This window comes from Panthera tigris, chromosome D4, assembly GCF_018350195.1.
Source record: "Panthera tigris isolate Pti1 chromosome D4, P.tigris_Pti1_mat1.1, whole genome shotgun sequence".
NCBI lineage: Eukaryota > Metazoa > Chordata > Mammalia > Carnivora > Felidae > Panthera > Panthera tigris.
Genome location: NC_056672.1, coordinates 35971817 through 35993204, shown reverse-complemented (window position 1 = coordinate 35993204; position 21388 = coordinate 35971817). Strand labels below are relative to the sequence as shown.

The window sequence follows — 21388 nt, the reverse complement described above, 5'->3', positions numbered from 1 at the left end:
CTGATTTGGTTGCCTTTTATTTCATTTTGTGTCTGATTACTGAGTCTAGGGCTTGCAGTGCTATGTTGAACAGCAGTGGTGAGAATGGACATCCTTATCATGTTCTTCACCTAAGGGGGAATGCTTTCAGTTTTTCTCCATTGAGGATGTTATTAGCTATAGGTCTTTCTTATATACCCTTTATGATGTTGAGGTATGTTCCTTATATCTCTACTTTCTTGAGGGTTTTTATTTAGAAAGGGTTCTGTATTTTGTCAAATGCTTTTTCTGCACATACTGAGAGGATCATATTTTTCTTATCCTTTCTTTTATTAATGTGGTGTATCACATTGATTAATTTGCAAGCATTAAACCAGCCCTGCAGCCCAGAAATAAATCCCACTTGATCTTGGTGAATAAATCTTTTAATGTACTGTTGAATTCAGTTTGCTCATATCCTTTTTAGAATTTTTGTGTCCAGGTTCATCAGGGATATTGGCCTATAATTCTTCTTTTTGTTGGGTCTTTGTTTGTTTTGGATTCAAGGTAATGCTGACTTCATAGGCTAAGTTTGGAAGATTTCTTTCCATTTCTATTTTTTGGAACAGTTTGAAAAGATTATTCTTTAAATGTCTTTAAATTAAGGTAGAATTCCCCTGGGAAACCATCTGGACCAGGACTCTCGTTTGTTGGGAGATTTTTGATAACTGATTTAATTTCTTTGCTGGCTTGGGTATATACAAATTTTCTCTTTCTTACTGTATCATTTTTGGTAGTGTATGTTTCTAGGATTTGTCCATTTCTTCCAGATGGCCCAATTTGTTGGCGTATAATTTTTTATAGTATTCTCTTATAATTAGTTGTACTTCTGTGGGGTTAGTTTTGATCTCTCCTGTTTCATTTGTGATTTTTTTCTATTTGGGTCCTTTCTCTTTTATTTTTGATAAGTCTGGCTAAGCGTTTATCAGTTTTGTTTATTCTTTCAAAGAACTAGCTCTTAGTTTCATTGATCTGTTTGACTGCTTTTATTTGTTTCTATATCATTTATTTTTTCTCTACTCTTTATGATTTCCCTTCTTTTGCTGGCTTTTGGCTTTAGGCTTTATTTTTGGCTCTTTTTCTAGTTCCTTTAGGTTTAAAGTTAGATTCTGTATGTGGGATCTTTCTTGCTTTTTGAGGTAGGCCTGAATTGCAATGTATGTTCTTCTTAGGACTGCCTTTGCTACATCCTAAGGGGTTTCGATGTTGTGTTTTCATTTTCATTGGCTTCCATGTATTTTTTCCCCCTTTCTTCTTTAATTTACTGGTTGACCCATTCATTATTTTGTAGGATGTTCTTTAACTTCCATTATTTGGAGGCTTTCCAAATATTGTTTCCAAATATTGTTCTTGTAATTTCATGTTTCATAGCATTGTGATCTGAAAATATGCATGATATGATCTCAATCTTTTTGTATCTATTGAGGACTGATTTATGATTCCATGTGTGATTTATTCTGGAGAATGTTCCATGTGCACTTGAGAAAAAATGTGTATTCTGCTGCTTTAGGATGAAATTTTCTGAATATATATGTTCAGTCCATCCATTCCAGTGTGTCATTCAAAGCCATTGTTTCTATGTTGATTATCTGCTTAGATGATCTGTCCATTATTGTAAGTGGGGTATTAAAATCCCCTACCATTATAGTATTACTATCAATGAGTTTGTTAAATATTTGTTATTAATTGATTTGTATATTTAAGTTTTTTACGTTGGGGGCATAAATATTTGTTAGATCTTCTTGGTGGATAGACCCGTTAATTATGATATAATGCCCTTCTTCATCTCTTGTTACATTTTGTTTTAAATTCTAGTTTGTTTGATATAAGTATGGCTACTCCAGCTTTCTTTTGACGTCCAATAGCATGGTAGATGATTCCCCATCCCACTTTCAATCTGCACGTATCTTTAGTTCTGCAATCAGTCTCTTGTAGGCGGAATATAGATGGATCTTGTTTTTAATCCATTCTGATACCCTATATCTTCTTTTTTCTTTTTTTTAATTTTATTTTTTATTTTTTAAAATTTACACCCAAATTAATTAGCATATAGTGCAACAGTGATTTCAGGAGTAGATTCCTTAGTGCTTCTTACCCATTTAGCCCATCCCCCCTCCCACAACCCCTCCAGTAACCCTCAGTTTGTTCCCCATATTTATGAGTCTCTTCTGTTTTGTCCCCCTCCCTGTTATTATATTATTTTTGTTTCCCTTCCCTTATGTTCATCTGTTTTGTCTCTTAAACTCCTCATATGAGTGAAGTCATATGATTTTTGTCTTTCTCTGACTGACTAATTTCACTTAGCATAATACCCTCCAGTTGCATCCACGTAGTTGCAAATGGCAAGATTTCATCCTGTTTGATTGCTGAGTAATACTACATTGTATATATATATATATATATATATATATATATATATACACACACACACATATATATGACATATGACATATGTATCTATTTTTGTATGTATTGAGGACTGATTTATGATTCCATGTGTGATTTATTCTGGAGAATGTTCCATGTGCACTTGAGAAAAAAATGTGTATTCTGATGCTTTAGGATGCATATATATATATATCCTTTAGGAGGATATATATATGCTTTAGGAGCATATATATATATATATATATATATATATATGACATATGACATCTTTATCCATTCATCCATCGATGGACATTTGGGCTCTTTCCATACTTTGGCTGTCGTTGATAGCGCTGCTATAAACATTGAGGTGCATGTGCCCCTTCGAATCTCGTATTTCTGTATCCTTTGGGTAAACACCTAGTAGTGCAATTACTGGGTTGTGGGGTAGTTTTATTTTTAGTTTTTTGAGGAACTTCCATACTGTTTTCCAGAGTGGCTGCACCAGCTTGCATTCCCACAAACAATGCAAAAGAGATCCTCTTTCTCCACATCCTCGCCAACATCTGTTGTTGCCTGAGTTGTTAATGTTAGCCATTCTGACAGGTGTAAGGTGGTATCCCACTGTGGTTTTCATTTGTATTTCCCTGATGATGAGTGATGTTGAGCATTTTTTCATGTGTCGGTTGGCCCATCTGGATGTCTTCTTTGGAGAAGTGTCTATTCATGTATTTTGTCCATTTCTTCACTGGATTATTTGGTTTTTGTTTGGTAAGTTCTTCATAGATTTTGGATACGACCCTTTATCTGATGTGTCATTTGCAAATACCTTCTCCCATTCTGTCGGCTGCCTTTTAGTTTTGCTGATTGTTTCCTTCACTGTGCAGAAGCTTTTTATTTTGATGAGGTCCCAGTAGTTCCTTTTTGCTTTTATTTCCCTTGCTTTGGAGACGTGTTGAATAAGAATTTGCTGTGGGCAGGATCAAAGAGGTTTTTGGTTGCTTTCTTCTCAAGGATTTTGATGGCTTCCATTAGGTCTTTTATCCATTTTGAGTTTATTTTTGTGTATCGTGTAAGAAAGTGGTACAGGTTCATTCTTCTGCTTGTCACTGTCCAGTTCTCCCAGCACCATTTGCTGAAGATACTGTCTTTATGCCATTGGATATTCTTTCCTGCTTTGTCAAAGATTAGTTGGCCATATGTTTGTGGGTCCACTTCTGGGTTCTCTATTCTGTTCCATTGATCTGAGTGTCCTTGTGATAGTACCATACTGTCTTGTTGATTACAGCTTTGTAGTATAGCTTGAAGTCTGGGATTGTGATTCCCCCTGCTTTGGTTTTCTTTTTCAAGACTGCTTTGGCTATTCAGGGTCTTTTCTGGTTCCATACAAATTTTAGGGTTATTCTAGCTCTGTGAAGAATGCTGTGAAGAATTTTCATACAGATTGTGTTGAATATGTTGATTGCTTTGGGTAGTATTGAAATTTTAACAATATTTGTTCTTTCTATCCAGGAGCATGGAATCCTTTTCCTTTGTGTGTGTGTGTGTGTGTGTGTGTGTGTGTGTGTGTGTGTCTTCTTCAATTTCTTCCATAAGCTTTCTCTAGTTTTCAGCATATAGATTTTTCTCCTCTTTAGTTAGATTTATTCCTAGGTACTTTATGTTTTTTTGTGCAACTGTAACTGGGATAGATTCCTTGATTTCTCTTTCTGTCACTTCATTGTTGCTGTATAGGAATGCAACTGATTTCTGTGCGTTGATTTTATATCCTGCAACTTTGCTGAATTCATGAATCAATTCTAGCAGTTTTTTGGTGGAATCTTCTGGGTTTTCCATATAGAGTATCATGTCATGTGCGAAGAGTGAAAGTTTGACCTCCTCCTGGCCCATTTGGATGCCTTTTATTTCTTTGTGTTGTCTGATTGCAGAGACTAAGAATTCCAATACTAGGCTGAATAACAGTGGTGACAGTGGACATCCCTGTCTTGTTCCTGACCTTACAGGGAAAGCTCTCAGTTTCTCTACATTGAGGATGATATCGGTGTTGGGTTGTTCGTATATGGCTTTTATGATCTTGAGGTATGCTCCTTCTATCCCTACTTTCTTGAGGGTTTTTATCAAGAAAGGATGCTGTATTTTGTCAAATTTTGTCTCTGCATCTACTGAGAGGATCATATGGTTCTTGTACTTTCTTTTATTGATGTGATGAATCACATTAATTGTTTTGCGGATATTGAACCAGCCCTGCATCCCAGGTATAAACCCCACTCCGTCGTGGTGAATACTTTTTTTAATGTATTGTTGGAGCTGGTTGGCTAATATCTTGTTGAGGACTTTTGCATCCATGTTCATCAGGGAAATTGGTCTATAGTTCTCCTCTTTAGTGGGGTCTCTGTCTGCTTTTGGAATCGAGGTAATGCTGGCTTCATAGAAAGAGTTTGGAAGTTTTCCTTCCATTTCAATTTTTTGGAACACCTTCAAGAGAATAGGTGTTAATGCTTCCTTAAATGTTTGGTAGAATTCTCCTGGAAAGCCATCTGGCCCTGGACTCTTGTTTTTTGGCAGATTTTTGATTACTAATCAATTTCCTTACTGGTTATGGGTCTGTTCAAATTTTCTATTTCTTCCTGTTTCAGTTTTGGTAGTGTATATGTTTCTAGGAATTTGTCCATTTCTTCTGGATTGCCCATTTTATTGGAATATAATTGCTCATAATATTCTCTTATTATTGTTTTTATTTCTGTTGTGTTGGTTGTAATCTCTCCTTTTTCATTCTTTATTTATTTGGGTCCTTTCCTTTTTCTTTTCAATCAGACTGGTTAGTGGTTTATCAATTTTGTTAATTCTTTTAAAGAACCAGCTTCTGGTTTCATTGATCTGTTTTACTGTTTTTTTGGTTTCAATAGCATTAATTTCTGCTCTTATCTATTATTTCCTGTCTTCTGCTGGTTTTGGGTTTTACTTGCTGTTCTTTTTCCAGCTCCTTAAGGTGTAAGATTAGGTTGTGTATCTGAGATCTTTCTTCCTTCTTTAGGAAGGCCTGGATTGCTATATACTTTCCTCTTAAGACCACCTTTTCTGCATCCCAGAAGTTTTGGGTTGTGGTGTTATCATTTTCATTGACTTCTGTAGACTTTTTAATTTCCTCTTTAACTGCTTGGTTAGCCCATTCATTGTTTAGTAGGATGTTCTTCAGTCTCCAAGTATTTGTTACCTTTCCAAATTTTTTCTTGTAGTTGATTTCGAGTTTCATAGCACTGTGGTCTGAAACTATGCATGGTATGATCTCGATCTTTTTGTACTTAGGGCTGATTTGTGTCCCAGTATATGGTCTATTCTGGAGAATGTTCCATGTGCATTGGAGAAGAATGTATATTCTGCTGCTTTAGGATGAAATGTTCTAAATATATCTGTTAAGTCCATCTGGTCCAGTGTGTCATTCAAAGCCATTGTTTCCTTGTTGATTTTTTGTTTAGATGATCTGTCCATTGCTGTGAGTGGGGCATTGAAGTCTCCTACTATTATGGTATTACTATCAATGAGTTTCTTTATGTTTGTGATTAATTGATTTATAAATTTGGGTGCTTTCACATTTGGCTCATAAATGTTTACAATTGTCAGGTCTTCTTGGTGGATAGACTCCATGATTATGATATAATGCCCTTCTTCATCTCTTGATAACGTCTTTATTTTAAAGTCTAGATTGTCTGATATAAGTATGGCTACTCCGGCTTTCTTTTGTTGACCATTAGCATGACAGATGGTTACCCTCCATCCCCTTATTTTCAATATGAATGTGTCTTTAGGTCCAAAGTGGGTCTCTTGTAAACAGCATATAGATGGATCTTGTTTTCTTATCCATTCTGTTACCCTATGTCTTTTGGTTGGAGCATTGAATCCATTGATGTTTAGAGTGAGTATTGATGACACCCTATGTCTTTGATTGGAGCATTTAGTCCACTTACATTCAGAGTGATTATTGAAATATATGAATTTATTTCCATTGTGTTACCTATAGGGCTGGTGTTTCTGGTGATGTTCTCTGGTCCATTGTAGCCTTTATTGCTTTGCTCTCCTTCTTCTTCTGCTTCTTCTTCCTCTTATTTTTTCCACTCAAATTTTCCTGCTTAAAATTTCTTGCAGGGCTGTTTAGTGGTCATAAACTCCTTTAGTTTTTGTTTATCTGGGAAACTCTTTATCAGTACTTCTATTCTGAATGACAGCCTTGCTGGATAAATCATTCTTGGCTGCATATTTTTTTCCCATTCATCACATTGAATATTTTCTGCCACTCCCTCTGGCCTGACAAGTTTCAGGGGACAGGTCTGCTGCTAACTTTATGTGTCTACCCTTATATGTTAAGGACTTTTGTATCTAGTTGCTTTCAGAATTCTCTCTTCATCTTTGTATTTTGCCAGGTTCACTATGACATGTCATGGTGTTGACCTGTTTTTGTTGATTTTGAGGGGAGTTCTATGTGCCTCTTTCTTATATCCACCAGTACTTCAGGTGTTGTTTAGAAGCACTCGATTTTCAGTACAGATGGTACATGTGGGGTGCTGGCTGTACTGATCTTCTGGAGGAGAGGCCCACTCTGTTGGCTCAGAGGTGGTCTTGCCCCAGTAAATAAGCAGTTGCCAAGCATAGGGGGGCAGTGTTTGATGTAAGTGGATCCTCACCTCCCCTGGGGGCTGCTGTGTTTTTCTGTGATATATACCATGTTGGTGTTGGGGGAAAAATGGCACCACCCCAATCTCTCATCCCTGGAGAGTGGACCTCACAGCCCCAGCTGCTCAGGCAGCCTACACAGAAGAGCAAGGGCAATCCACTTTCCCTGTGACACAACTCTTCTGCATTTTTCCTTTGGTGCATGACTGTGATTCAAAACTTGAAGTCTTAAAGGGCCAGCCACATGCAGACACAACCCCTGACCCCTAGAGTAGAGTGTCTCCATGCTGTCTAATGTTCTTTGTCTCAAAAACAGTCTCATGCCTGCACAGTGTGCAGAATCTATGGTATAGCACTGCTAAAAGCAGCAAAATCGCCTACAGGGTCTTTTGTCCTTGGAGATGCAATATACCCTCTTCCAAAAGTACTCCAGGAAGGGAAATGGTCTCTCTCAGTGCACTCAGAGATCCCTACACCATGCTATGCATTCTGGGGCCAGCTCCCTCCTCCCCAGGAGTGCCCAGCAGGGCTCTTCTCCAGAGAAAGTTGCACACTTCTAAAACCTCAGAGTTTAAACTCCACTTTTGGCAAAACAGACAAACAAACAAACAAACAAACAAACAAACTTGTGATACTCAGTACTTCTCACTCCCTAGCCTGTGATCCAGGGATGTTTTACCCTTGTGCAAACCCAAAGCCTTACTCTTACAACCTGTCTCTCTGTCCCTTTTGTCTCTTCACAGAAAGGTTCCTTCCTGTCCGGCACCACTGTTTTTCTCTTCCCCAATTCACTTCCACACATGTTGCGCCTACCATGCTATCTCCATCCAACCATGGATATCCTTCTGCCAGTCCACAGATCGATTTCCTGGGTGTTCCAAGAGATCTGACCTCAACAGAGCTGTGTTTGAGAGATGAGGAAAGACCAGGCTCCCCTTCTCTGCTATTTAACTCTTCCTGGGATTATTCTATTTATTTAAATAAAGTATTTATTAGAAAATCAGGGTTTAACCACTCAATTTATTTTCATTGCACAAGTATTCCACGGAATTTCTCTTATACTCTGATAAAAGGGTCTCTCTACATCTCTGTTTTCAGGACACTTTGTTTGTTTTTCAGTTTTTCTATGTCTCTTAAAAACATTATAGTTGCAAAGTCATAAGTCTATATCAGGATCTGCTAGACAAAAGTTATTTAAATTTAAAGAGTCCAATATGTACTTTAACTATTACCATTGTGTAAAAGCAGTTAGATTTGATGTGACTTAGCTATTCAAATTAGGGAATGTGATTAAAAAAATGCACTCTCCTTTCGCAAGCTTACCACTTTATTTAGGAAGGTCAAGATACTATGAGAGTTAATACTATTTTATTGATTAATTTGATGTAGTATGCAATCACAGAAGTTAAAGGAAGATGTGTTATATTAAAAAAAAAAAAAAACTTGCACCTTTGATTATTTTCCCAGAAACTGACACCAATTCTGATGATTTTTCCAATGGATTCTTTTCTTTAAAAACTGAAAGTTTTATACATGAGGTATTTTATCTAATTAATACAAGGAAGGAAATATCAGATAATTGAATAAGAAATGTATTTACTAGAAGAAGAGGATAATATTTTCAGAAACAATGTATTCTTTCCATATTAAATCTCTTATTACATATGACATAATTGTCTACAAAAAAGTCTCCCACCTTCTGCACAAATTGTGTTGAGTATTATTAATATGTTAAAACTGAGTATCCTTATAAAGCATTTTTATTCCTGTTGGTGAATACTAAATTTTCAGAGATAAGGAAATACATCATAATTGCCTAATATTGATTCAAATAATGTATCATTATAAAGTTACCAGTCCATTATACTAAGTCAAGCTTTCCCTTTCTTTTGGCTTTGCTAAAAATTACAGATCTAATGCCCTATATTGGGTCTTCTCAAAATAAAAGAGACAATTTTTACTTGCTTTTTCTGAGATGCTCATGTCATCTGGGGGTTTAAAACATCATATAGAACAGGGGCTCCTGGGTGGCTCAGTCAGTTAAGTGTGAGACTTTGGCTCAGGTCATGATCTCACAGTTCTGGGGTTCGAGCCTGGCATTGGGCCCTGTGCTGACAGCTCAGATCCGATCCTGAAACCTGCCGTGGATTCTGTGTCTCCCTCTCTCTCTGACCCTCCCTTGCTCGCACTCTGTCTCTCTCTCTCAAAAAAAAATTAAAAAATAACAAAAAATCATATAGACCAGTATAACTCATTTTTTTCTCTTTTACATATTCATGCTTAAAAATTATGTGAATAACATGAGTACTTGAACAGTAAATATAGTCAGTTTTAAAGGGAACATGTATAGTGATCACAATTAAAATAAGAATGTAATATCTCATATATTTTAAGAAGATACTAAAAAATGTCACTGTACATGACAAAAATTATTTTCCACTGAGATATATATGTATTTTTAAATATAAAGTTACTTGGTTAAATCCATTTGAATACTTATTTTCTGACATTCAATTTCTTTTTATTCTTTATTTAAGTAAATAGTACAAGTTGCCTGATACCTAGAAAATTCTGTAGGTAAACAAATACTATAAGTGGAAAGGTGCCAGAACACTGAAGATAATTTGCATTCATTGACTCTATAGAGATGCTGGACAAAGGCTCATTTTTAAATGAACCATAATTCAAAATTATGGACTAGGCAAATCAATATTTCTTTATATATGTCAGATGAAGTAATTATCTTAGTTTTCTAATAGCCTTTAAGAAAAATATCTTACTACCCTAAAGACTTTAGAAGTGCAAATGAGAAATATATTTTAATTTTTCTCTGTGAAACCAAAGTCTGAATGTCTTAATTTGGATTTTCTTTTTTCAAATTTTTTAAAAAATAATTTATTGTCAATTTAGCTAACATACAGTGTATACAGTGTAGTCTTGACTTCAGGAGTTAGATTCCTGTGATTCATCACTTACATACAATATCCAGTGCTCATCCCAACAAGTGCCCTCCTCAATGCCCATCACCAGTTTTCCCTTCCCACCACCTAACCCCTACCTCCAGCAAGCCTCAGTTTGCTCGCTGTATTTAAGAGTCTCTTATGGTTTGTCCCTTTCTCTGTTTATAAGTATTTTTCCTTCCCTTCCCCTAGGGTCTTCTGCTAAATTTCAAAATTCTACATATGAGGGAAAACATATTATATCTGCCTTTTCTGAGTTATTTCATTTCCCATAATGCCCTCCAGTTTCTTTCAAGTTGTTGCAAATGACAATATTTCATTCTTTTTCATCGCAGACTAGTATTCCATTATATATATATATACCACATCTTTATCCATTATTTATTATTATCCATTATTATCCATTATTTATCAGTTGATGGACATTAGGGCTCTTTCCATAATTTGGCTATTGTTGATAGTGCTGCTGTAAACATTGAGGTATGTGACCCTACAAATCAATACTCTTATATCCTTTGGATAAATTCCTAATAGTGCTATTGCTGGGTCATAGGGTAATTCTTATAAGTTTTTGAGGAACCTCCTCACTGTTTTCCAGAGTGGCTGCACCAGTTTGCATTCCCACCAACAGTGCAAGAGGGTTCCCCTTCCTCCACATCCTCACCAACATCTGTTGTTTCCTGACTTGTTAATTTTATCCACTGTGACCATTGTGAGGTGGTATCTCAATGTGGTTTTGATTTTTATTTCCCTGATGATGAACAATGTTGAGCATCTTTTCATGTGTCTGTTAGTCAACTGGATGTCTTCTTTGGACAAGTGTCTTTTCAGGTCTTCTGCCCATTTCTTCACTGGATTATTTGAGTGTTGATTTTGGTCAATCTTGATAGATTTAGATTCTAACCCCTTATCCAATATGTCATTTGAAAATATCTTCTTCCATTCTTTTGGTTGCCTTTTAGTTTTGTTGATTATTTCCTTTGCTGTGCAGAAGCTTTTTTATCTTGATGAGGTCCCAATAGTTCACTTTTGCTTTTATTTCCCTTGCCTTCAAAGACATGTCAAGTAAGAAGTTGCTACAGCTGAGGTCAAAGAGGTTGTTGCCTGTTTTCTCCTCTGGGTTTTTATGGTTTCCTGTCTCACATTTAGGTCTTTCATTCATTTTGAATTGTTTGGTGTATGATGTAAGAAAGTGGTCCAGTTTCATTCCTCTGCATGTTGCTGTCCAGTTCTCACAGCACCATTTGCTGAAGAGACTGTCTTTTTTTGTGCTCTTTCTGCTTTGTCAAAAATTAGTGGCCATACATTTGTGGGCTCATTTCTGGGTTCCCTACTCTATACCTTTGGTCCACGTGTTTATGGTTGTGCCAATACCACAGTGTCTTAATGATTATAGCTTTGTAGCACAGGCCAAATTCTAGGATTGTGATGCCTCCAGCTTTGGTTTCCTTTTTCAAAATTACTTTGGCTATGGGGTATTTTGTGGTTCCATAAAAATTATAAAATTGTTTGTTCTAGGTCTGTGAAGAATGTTGCTGCTATTTTGATTGAGATTGCACTGAATATGTAGATTGCTTTGAGTAGTATCGACATTTTAACAATATTTGTTCTTCCAATCCATGAGCATGGAATGGTTTTTTTTTTCCCATTTCTTTGTGTCTTCTTGAATTTCTTTCATAAGTTTTCTACAGTTTTCAGCACACAGATCTTTTACCTCTTTGGTTAGGTTTATTTCTAGGTATTATATGGTTCTTGGTGCAATTATAAAAGGAAGAGATTCCTTCATATCTCTTTCTGTTGCTTCATTATTGGTGTTTGGAACTGCAGCCGATTTCTGTAGGTGGATTTTTTATCCTGTGAATTTGCTGAATTCATGTATCAGTTCTAGCAGTTATTTGCTGGAGTCTTTTGGATTTTCCTTGTAGAGTATCATGTCATCTGCAAAAAGTGAAAGTTTGACATCTTCTTTGCCAATTTGGATGCCTCTTATTTCATTTTCTTGTCTGATTGCTGAGACTAGGACTTCCAACACGATGTTAAACAACAGTGGTGAGAGTGGACATCCTTGTCATGCTCCTGATCTCGGGGGTGAAGCTCTCAGTTTTTTTCCCATTGTGGGCCTTTCATATATGGGTCTTATAATGTTAAGGTAAATTTTTTCTAACCCCATTTTCTTGAGGATTTTTATTAACAATAGGTGCTCTATTTTGTCAAATACTTTTTCTGCATCTATTGACAGGATCATATGTTCCTATCCTTTCTTCTATTAACATGATGTATCATGTTGATTGATTTGTGAATATTGAAGCAAACCTGCAGCCCAGGAATGGACTTGATCATGGTGCCTACTTGATCATGGTGCTCACTTGATCATGGTGAATTATTCTTTTAATATACAGTTGAATTCATTTTGCTGGTATCTGGTTGGGAATTTTTGCACCCATGTTCATTAGGGATATTGGCCTGTAATTATCCTTTTTTAGTGGGGTCTTTGTCTCGTTTGGGAATCAAGGTAATGCTGTCTTCATAGAATGAGTCTGGAAGCTTTTCTTCCCTTTTCTTTTCTTTCTTTCTTTCTTTCTTTCTTTCTTTCTTTCTTTCTTTCAACAGCTTGAAGAGAATAGTTATTAACTGTGTTCTAAATGTCTGGTGGAATTCCCCTGGGATGCCATCTGGCCCAATTTCTTCACTGGTTATGGGTCTGTTCAAATTGTCTATTTCTTCCCTTTTTGGGTTTTGGCAATGTGTGGGTGTCTAGGAATTTGTTCGTTTCTTCCTGATTGTCTAGACTGTTGGCATATAATTTTTCATAATATTCTCTAATAATTGTATTTCTGTGTTGTTGGTTGTTATCTCTCCTCTTTCATTCATGGTTTCACTTATTTGAGTCCTCTCTCTTTTCTTTTTGAAAAGTCTGGCTAGGGACTTATCAATTTTGCTTATTCCTTCAAAAAAAAAAAACAACTCCTAGATTCATTGATCTGTTCCACTGTTTTTTTCTTTGGATTCTATATTGTTTACTTCTGTTCTAATCTTTATTATTTCTCTTCTTCTGCTGGCTCTTGGCTTTCTTTGCTCCTGTGTTTCTAGTTCCTTTAGGTGTGGATTAGGTTCTGTATTTGGAACCTTTCTTGCTTCCTGAGATAGGCCTGGATTGCAATGTATTTTCGTCTTAGGTCTGCCTTTGCTGTATCCCAAAGGGTTTGGACCGTTATGTTTTCATTTTCATTTGCTTCCATATATTTTTTATATTTCTTCTTTAATTTCCTGTTTGACCCATTTATTGTATAGTAGGATGTTCTTTAATGCCCATGTATTTGGAGGCTTTCAAAAATTTTTCTTGTGGTTGATTTCAAGTTTCATAGCTTTGTGATCTGAAAATATGCATGGTATGATTTCAATCCTTTTTTATTTGGTGAGGGCTGTTTTGTGAACCAGTATGTGATCTATTTTGTAGAATGTTCCATGTGCACTCGAGAAGAATGTGTATTCTGCTGCTTTTGAATGAAAAGTTCTGAATATATTTGTTAAGTCCATATGGTCCAAAGTATCATTCAGATACATTCAGAATGATACAATGTATCATTCAGAGCCACAGTTTCCTTACTGATTTATTGCCTAGATGATCTATCCACTGTTGTAAGTGGATAATTAAAGTCCCATATATTCACAGTATTGTTATCTATACATTTATTTATGTTTGTGATTAATTGAGTTATATATTTGAGTTCCCATGTTAGGGACATAAACATTTGCAATTGTTAGATCTTCTTGATTGACAGACCCCTTAATTATGATATAATGCCCTTCTTCATCTCTTGTTACAGTGTTTGTCTAAAATCTAGTTTGTCTGATATACGTATGGCTACTTCAGCTTTCTTTTGAATCCAGGAGCATGATATATGGTTCTCCATTCCTGCACTTTCAATTTACAGGTGTCCTCCAGTCTAAAATGAGTCTCTTGTAGGGAGAATACAGATGGATCTTTTTTTTAATCCATTCTGATACCTTATGTCTTTTGATTGGGGCATTTAGTTCACTTACATTCAGAGTGATTACTGAAAGATATGGATTTAGTGTCACTGTGTTATCTGTAGGTTTTATGCTTGTGGTGCTGTCTCTGGTCTTTGTAGTCTTTGCTGTTTTCACTCACAGAGTCCCCCTTAGGAACTCCTGCAGGGCTGGAGTGGTCATGTGGTCATAGTGGTCATGAACTCCTTTAGTTTTTGTTTGTGGGAAAGCCTTTTTCTCTCCATCTATCCTGGATGACAGCCTTGCTGGATAAATGATTATTGGCTGCATATTTTTTCCTATTCATCACATTGAATATTTCCTGCCACTCCCTTCTGGACTGCCAAGTTTCAGTGGATAGGTCTGCTACTACCCTTATGTGTACACCCTTTTAGGTTAAGGCCCATTTGTCCCTAGATGCTTTCAGAATTCTCTCTTATCTTTGTGTTTTGCCAGTCTCACTATGACATGTTGCAGTACTGACCTGTTTTTATTGATTTTGAGGGGAGTTCTCTGTGCCTCCTGGACTTGGATGTCTGCTTCCTTCCCCAGATTAAAGAAGTTCTCAGCTATAATTTGTTCAAATAAGTTGTCTGCTGCTTCCTTTCTCTCTTTTTCTTCTGGAACTCCCATGATAAATATATTATTTTGTTTCATTGAATCACTTTTAGGGGGTCTAATTTTCCCCTCATGGTCTAGTAATTTCTCTCTTTTTCTCAGCTTCATCATTTTCCAAAATTTTATCTTCTATTTCACCTATTCTCTCCTATGCTTCTTCCATCTTTGCTGTCACAGCATCTAGCTTATTTTGCATCTCACTTACAGCATTTCTTAATTTATTGTGACTATTTCTTAGGTCTTTGATCTCTGTACCAACAGGTCATCTGCTGTCTTCTATCCTTTTTTCAAGCTCAGCTACTAGTCTTATGACTATTATACTAAATTTTTGCTCAAATATATTGTTGATATCTGTTTTGAGAAATTCTCTGAATGTCATTTCTTCCTGGAATTTCTTTTGGATGGAATTCTTCCATTTTGTCATTTTGGCTAGTTTTCTGTCACGTGTTCTAATCTCTTGTTATGTGTCCTGCACCTATGAACACAACTACACAAAAAAAGCATCATACACTCTCCAGGGGCTGCCATTTCAGGAAGTGTTTTGGAGTGTGTTGCATGCACTCTTTGTTGCGTCTTTAGCTCTCTATCTCACAGCTCATAGTGGTGGATTTGACCTTCTGCCAGGTGTACTTTGATTTGTTAATGAAGTAACCCTGGAAAAAAAGAAAAAGGGTAGGTGGAAGAAACCTAATACCATGCAAAGAGAGAAATGACAGGGGTGCAAAAAAAAAAAAAAAAGACTGGGCAAAGAATCAAAGAAGGTATAGGGCTTAATTCAGAGAGAGAATGAGGAAAATAAAGAAGGAGATACAGAAATGGTGTAAAAAATATACAGTAAAAGTGACTGATTAAAGGAAAAAATAACCATAAAAGAGAAAAAAATATAAATAATAATTATATAATTATGTTCATATATATATATATATATATATATATATGTAATAAGAATTGACCAAAAATCAAATCAGAAACTATGAGGCTGATACTAAAGGGGGAATAAAAAAAAGAGAGTAGAAAGAAAAAAAGGGAAAAAAGAAAAGGAAAGAAAAGAGAAAAAATAATAAAATATACAAAAAAACAGACTAACAAACAAAACTGTAAGACAGTTGTCTGTTGGTGCCTGGGACCTGTGGCTGCACTGGTCTCAAGGAGAGGCTGTCTGGTTCAGTTAGTGTCAGATCCAAGGGAGTAGATAAGCAGTTATCAGCCATGGGAGGGTGGGGTTTGGTGTAAGGGGGTCTAGCCTCCACTAGGAGTCCCTGTCCTGTTTCCTGAAGACCCACTCTGTTGGTGCTGCGAAGGAAAATAGCAACACCCTAATCACTCCTTCCTGGATCTGGTGTCTCAAACCATGCTGTTCAGTCTACCCTCACAGAGTTGTGTGAGTGGCTGGCCTGTCCTGCTCCACAGTCTTCTGAACTTCCTAGGTACTCAGCTGGGATTCAAAACCGGATGTCTTAAAGGATCCTGCTCCACGTGACCTGTTTCTGGGAGAGTGCCACTCTGCTCAGCCTCTGGCTGGCGCCTGCACCGTCTTTTATCCTTGGGGAGGCAATATACCCTCTTCCCACAGTACTCAAGGAAGGAGACTGTCCTCTCCCAGTGTGCCCCTGAGATCACTACCACACCCCCAGTGGGCTCTCCTCCCTGCCAGGTGCACATACAGAGCTGAGTCTGGGCTGAAGAAAGTCAAGCAACCCTGAAAACTCTGATCTTTTGCTCCTAAGTCTATTTGTAAATAGAAACTAACTCTCCCCATATTTCCCATTCCCCATTCCATGGTCCGGAGAGGTTTTTCTCTTGTCCAAATACAATACCACAAGTCCACAGCCTCTCTTTCTCTTCCTTTTGTTTCCCCACGAAAGGCGTTCCCCTGCTCCATGCTTACACTGCCGTTTTCTCTCTCCCAATTCTCAAACACGCACCTCTGTCCTACCAAGCTATCTCTTTCCACCTGTGGAGATTTTTCTGTCTCTCCACAAGTTGTATTCCAAGGTGTTCCAAGTGTTCTGACTTCAATACTGCTGTTTGAAGGATGAGGGAAATTCCGATCCCTCTACTTCTCCACTATCTTGATTCCTCACCATAATTTGGATTTTTGACCACATATTTTTCAAATTGAAATTTCTCATGTTTTCTAATTTTTTGGGGGGGGGTAAACTTCTGAACTTAAAACACAGATGAACTCTAAAAAAAAATAAACCTATTATACTTAGCTAAGTGAACGTGAATGTGCATTTGGAAGAATTGGTTCATAAAAGCCAGAGACACTGACTACTTCTTTAAACTTCTTTACACAAGTAAATTTTACATAAATCGTTTGTACTGTATTACCTGTAAGAGTTGTTCATGTAATATACTGAAATATTTACTTTTCAACGCTTAATGTAACGTGCAAAATACATAAATATCAAAGGTGAGGGCAAAGAAAGTATTTCTTCAGGAAGCTTCCACAAATAGTCCTCTACTCTAATATTTAGATAATTGAAACCATTCCTATTACCCCTCCAAATGGTATCATGTCACTAACTGAATGTAGAGGAGTGTATTTTGTTACTTAGTAATTTCCAACTAAAGTGATGCCAGTTATAATTGTTTCAGAGACTCTAATCTATTAACTTGATTCAAAGTGGCCTTGTACGGGAAATGTTACAATTGGATGGACACTGGGAAGTTGAATCCCATTAAGTTGCTTTGCTGAATACTAAGAGAGAAATCATTTAATTCAGCTTCTCCGTGACTGATGTAAATGATGAACTTGGTAACTTTTGTCACTGTTTGTATTGCAAATGCCACCAATTTAATACAATCAAATTTTTTCTAGCCGATGTGGACTTTCTTTCCATCTGATTCACCTATGGCACTCTTTGATTGACAAGTAGTCTACAATCAGTTTCCCTTTTAAAAAAAAAACTTAAGTTTTATCCCTTATTTCTGTATATGTTTTTCTTTTATTAGGGCTTACATTTGAAGTGCCCTGGGAGTCTTTGATATCTTATCTCTTCTTCCCTCGGACTGCCTACAATTCAGTTACAAAGTACTCATTCTATCCCAATATTTTCTTTTAACTTCTCCCTCCCAAACTGAACTACATCAATGCCTTATTTCCTGGCAATTTTACGGAGGAGCTGAATAGAGTAGACTTCCAGTAGTAGAAACAGCTTTTTTCCCTCTTTCTGTTAGAGTTCCTTTCAATCTTGGTCATGCTGTCAAGGATCTCAGACAAGCAAAATGTTTGTTTGTTTGTTTGTTTGTTTGTTTGTTTGTTTATGGGTGACTGACATGTAAATAGTTAACTTGGGAAACTTGGGATGGAAACTTGGCAGAGGGCCAAGGTTGAGAATATTAATATTTCTCTATTAGTTTAAGGATGGCAAAGCAGTATGACCTTCTTCAAATGACCAAGCTATAATTTCAGCTGCTCCTAAGGATTTGTGTCTGCTTTTTTTTTCCTTCATTTCCTCACAATCGAGAGAGTCAGCAACAATATTCCTATAATAAACCTCCCTGGCTTAGAGCCAATAAGTTTTTATAGGTAGGCAGAACCTTAGCTCATTCAGTTAAGAGTTTTTCACTCTGGGTATTGGAATGCCCTTATGCTACATAAGAATATTCTTAGATCTTCTCAGGAGATATGGGAGAAGCCAAAAATTCAGAGTTTAAGATCAGAAAGCATAACACTTTTATGAGAATAACTCCAGTTTCAGTGATTAATCACTTTGAAATCCCCTATTTTCTGTTTTTCAACTTTCATTGCTTAAGCATAATAATAACAAATATTATTTTCTTGAGTCTATCCTGTTTACCATTGTAGGACATCAGAATCTATTCTATTCATTCTATGTATGTCTCAAACTCAAAGAAAGGCCCTACCCTTCTCTGAACTAGTCTATAAGAGCATACACAATGGAATTCAAAACATCCAAACCTCCACGTCTGTGTCATCTCTGCAAAGCCATCTCTGGTAACTGCCAAAATCACACTGAGTCAGTGCCAAACTGTGCCTCATTGGATGTAAACTATACTGATGTGTTAATACCTCAGAACTGTTGGAACTGGCAAAGAAAGTTGGGATTTCTGAGAATTTAATGCAAAAAGAAATACAGTGTGTTCTCATCATATGTGGGGAAAGAATCTTACTTCCTAACTCTGCTAATCCATGCGTCCCTAGGCAGTGCTTTGACTTTTAGAGATTTGAGTCAAATACCTTTATCTGAACTTTCTACCAAATCCCTCTACTCAGATTTAGGCACACACTGGTGAAGAGTAGGTTATAAATAATGTGATACTTAACACTAGGCTTTTCAATTTCTCTTTTCCCTTCATTCCCCATTGGACCTTGAAACAGTTTTTTTGTGCCTTTTGAGTTTGGAGTTTATTTTTCCTGGTGATGGGATACTGCCTTGGAGGCTCTACAATTCTTTATATATTGTTTATAGCTGGACATGACCTTCAGATCCTACAGTGGAGCTCCTATATGCATGAATCCTATAAAAAGCAAATAAAGGTTCAAGCTAACATGGGGAATTGAGGTCTAGACAGGAGAGAATAACTTGTTCCAGTCTCATAGCCACAAATGGGACAAAAATACAATTTACTCATTACCAGTTCACCGCAGCACTCAGCTTCTCAGGAACTCTTGGTTAACATCTTCTTAAAGCATATTATCCAATATTATATGACACCAAACTATAGAAAGTTCACTTTGAAAATAAAATCAGTAAGGTTGCACCTGATTGGCTCAGTTGATTGAGTGTCTGACTTTTGATTTCAGCTCAAGTCATGATCTCAGGGTCATTGGATGGAGCCTCACATTGGGCTGAACATGGAGACTGCTTAAGATTCTCTCTCTCCCTCTTCCCCTCTCCCCTGCTTGTGTTCTTTCTCTCTCTCTCTCTCAAAAAAAAAAAAAAAAAAAAAAAAAAAAAAAAACCAGTAAGAAATAGTTATTAGAAGAAGAGATCATTCGTAAGTCCTTAGTTTTTACCTAATGTTCTTTTTCAAGATCACATCCAGGATACCACACATATTTACTTGTCATTTCTCATTAGGCTCCTGTTGGCTATGAAGAGTTTCTCAAACTTACTCTTTCATGATGTTGGGAGTTCTTGAGGAGTACTGGTCAGGTATTGTAGGAGGCCCCTCTATTGGGACTTGTGTCATGTTTTTCTCCTGAGTAGACTTGGGTTTGAGAGAGGAAGATCACAGAGGATGTGTCATTTTCATTATATCATATCAAGAGTACACAGCATCAGCATGATCTGTGACTGCTGATGTTAACCATGACCACTCATTATCTAGATGAATGTTTGTAATTTTCCTGACTGTGAAGTTACTTTTTTCTCCCCATTTCTATTCTTTACTCTTTGGAACAAAGTGTCTATGCACAGTCCACATGTCATGAGTGGGGAGTTATATTTCTCATATTTTAGGGCAGAAAATATAAATAAAATCTTATGGAAGATTTATTTCTTCTTCCTCCAATCATTAATTCATTGAATAATTTATTTATATTTATGGACTCATGGACATTTATTTTATACTTTGCGTTATAATTCAATACTATTTTATTTTGTTGCTCTAATTGTTCTATCCAACTTTGGCCAGTGGGAACGCTTTCCATTAGCTCATGAGGCTCTTTGAAAAACCTTAATAATGTTTGTTTATTTGTTTTAAATGGATCACTTCATGAACTTGCATGTTATCACTGAGCAGGGGCCATGCTGGTCTTCTCTGTATTATTCTAATTTTCATACAAGTAAACACTAATGTGTTTTTGTTTTCCTTTTTCTTTCAGCCCTGCCTTTATTTTTGGCACAGCAAAATGCTCCAGTCTCATCTTATATATTTCCTTCCCTAGTTCTAAAATCAGCCATTCACCAAGGAATATTATTCAAAACTAAGATTTGGGCCCAAGGTGTGCTCATTGTTACTGGGGTGTCATTTCTTTTAGGCTTTCTCACCTGATAGACCAAAAGAATATATATTTGTATACTACCCCTGTATACACACATAAGTAGAAATAAATGTATATAGATAGATGATAGATGATAGATAAATAGATAGGCAGACAGGCAGATAGATAACATATAACTATCTGTAATAATATTAAGCTAAACATGAGTTCTTACTGGCAGTAGTTATTTTTAAATTTCTCCCACCTCTCATTTAAAAAAAATATGTATGCATTTATTTATTTATTTATTTATATTATTTTCTTAGGGAGAGAGACAGCATAGTGGGGGAGAGATGAAAAGGGAGAAAGAGAGAATCTCAAGCAGGCTTTATACTCAGGATGGAGCCTGATACAGGACTCCATCACACAAACCTGAGAACATGACTTGAGCTGAAATCAAGAGTTGGATGCTCAACTGACTGAGCCACCCAGGTGCCCCCCCCACCTCCCAATTTTTATTCTTTTCACATTTCCTGGTTTTACTCTGTCTTTGAATTATCCCCTTTAAATTAAGTTGGCTCATCTAAGTAACAGTATTCGGGAAGCTTCTAAAGATCCACCCACCATCAACATACTGGTAATCTTCATTCTCCCAACAAGTTTTTTTTTTCAAGCCTCCATGCCTTTGCATATGTTATTTGCTCTGTATAGAATTCTCTACACAAACTATTCTAGTTGGTAAATTTCTTTTTACCATGCTGTACCCTATCCCAGGTGTATTCCTATCCCACCACCCCACTCTTGTTTGAATGTAGCTGTTCCAGTGAAAGTTTTCCTGATGTCTTAACCT

General features: G+C 36.6%; 1 non-coding gene across 1 annotated transcript; it reads right to left on the bottom strand.

Annotated features, from left to right (window-relative positions):
• Positions 1 to 20312: 20312 nt before the first annotated feature.
• LOC122233312 lies at positions 20313 to 20418 on the bottom strand. Its single transcript, XR_006210872.1, has one exon. It is a non-coding gene; the product is annotated as a U6 spliceosomal RNA (small nuclear RNA).
• Between the last annotated feature and the right edge of the window lie 970 nt (positions 20419 to 21388).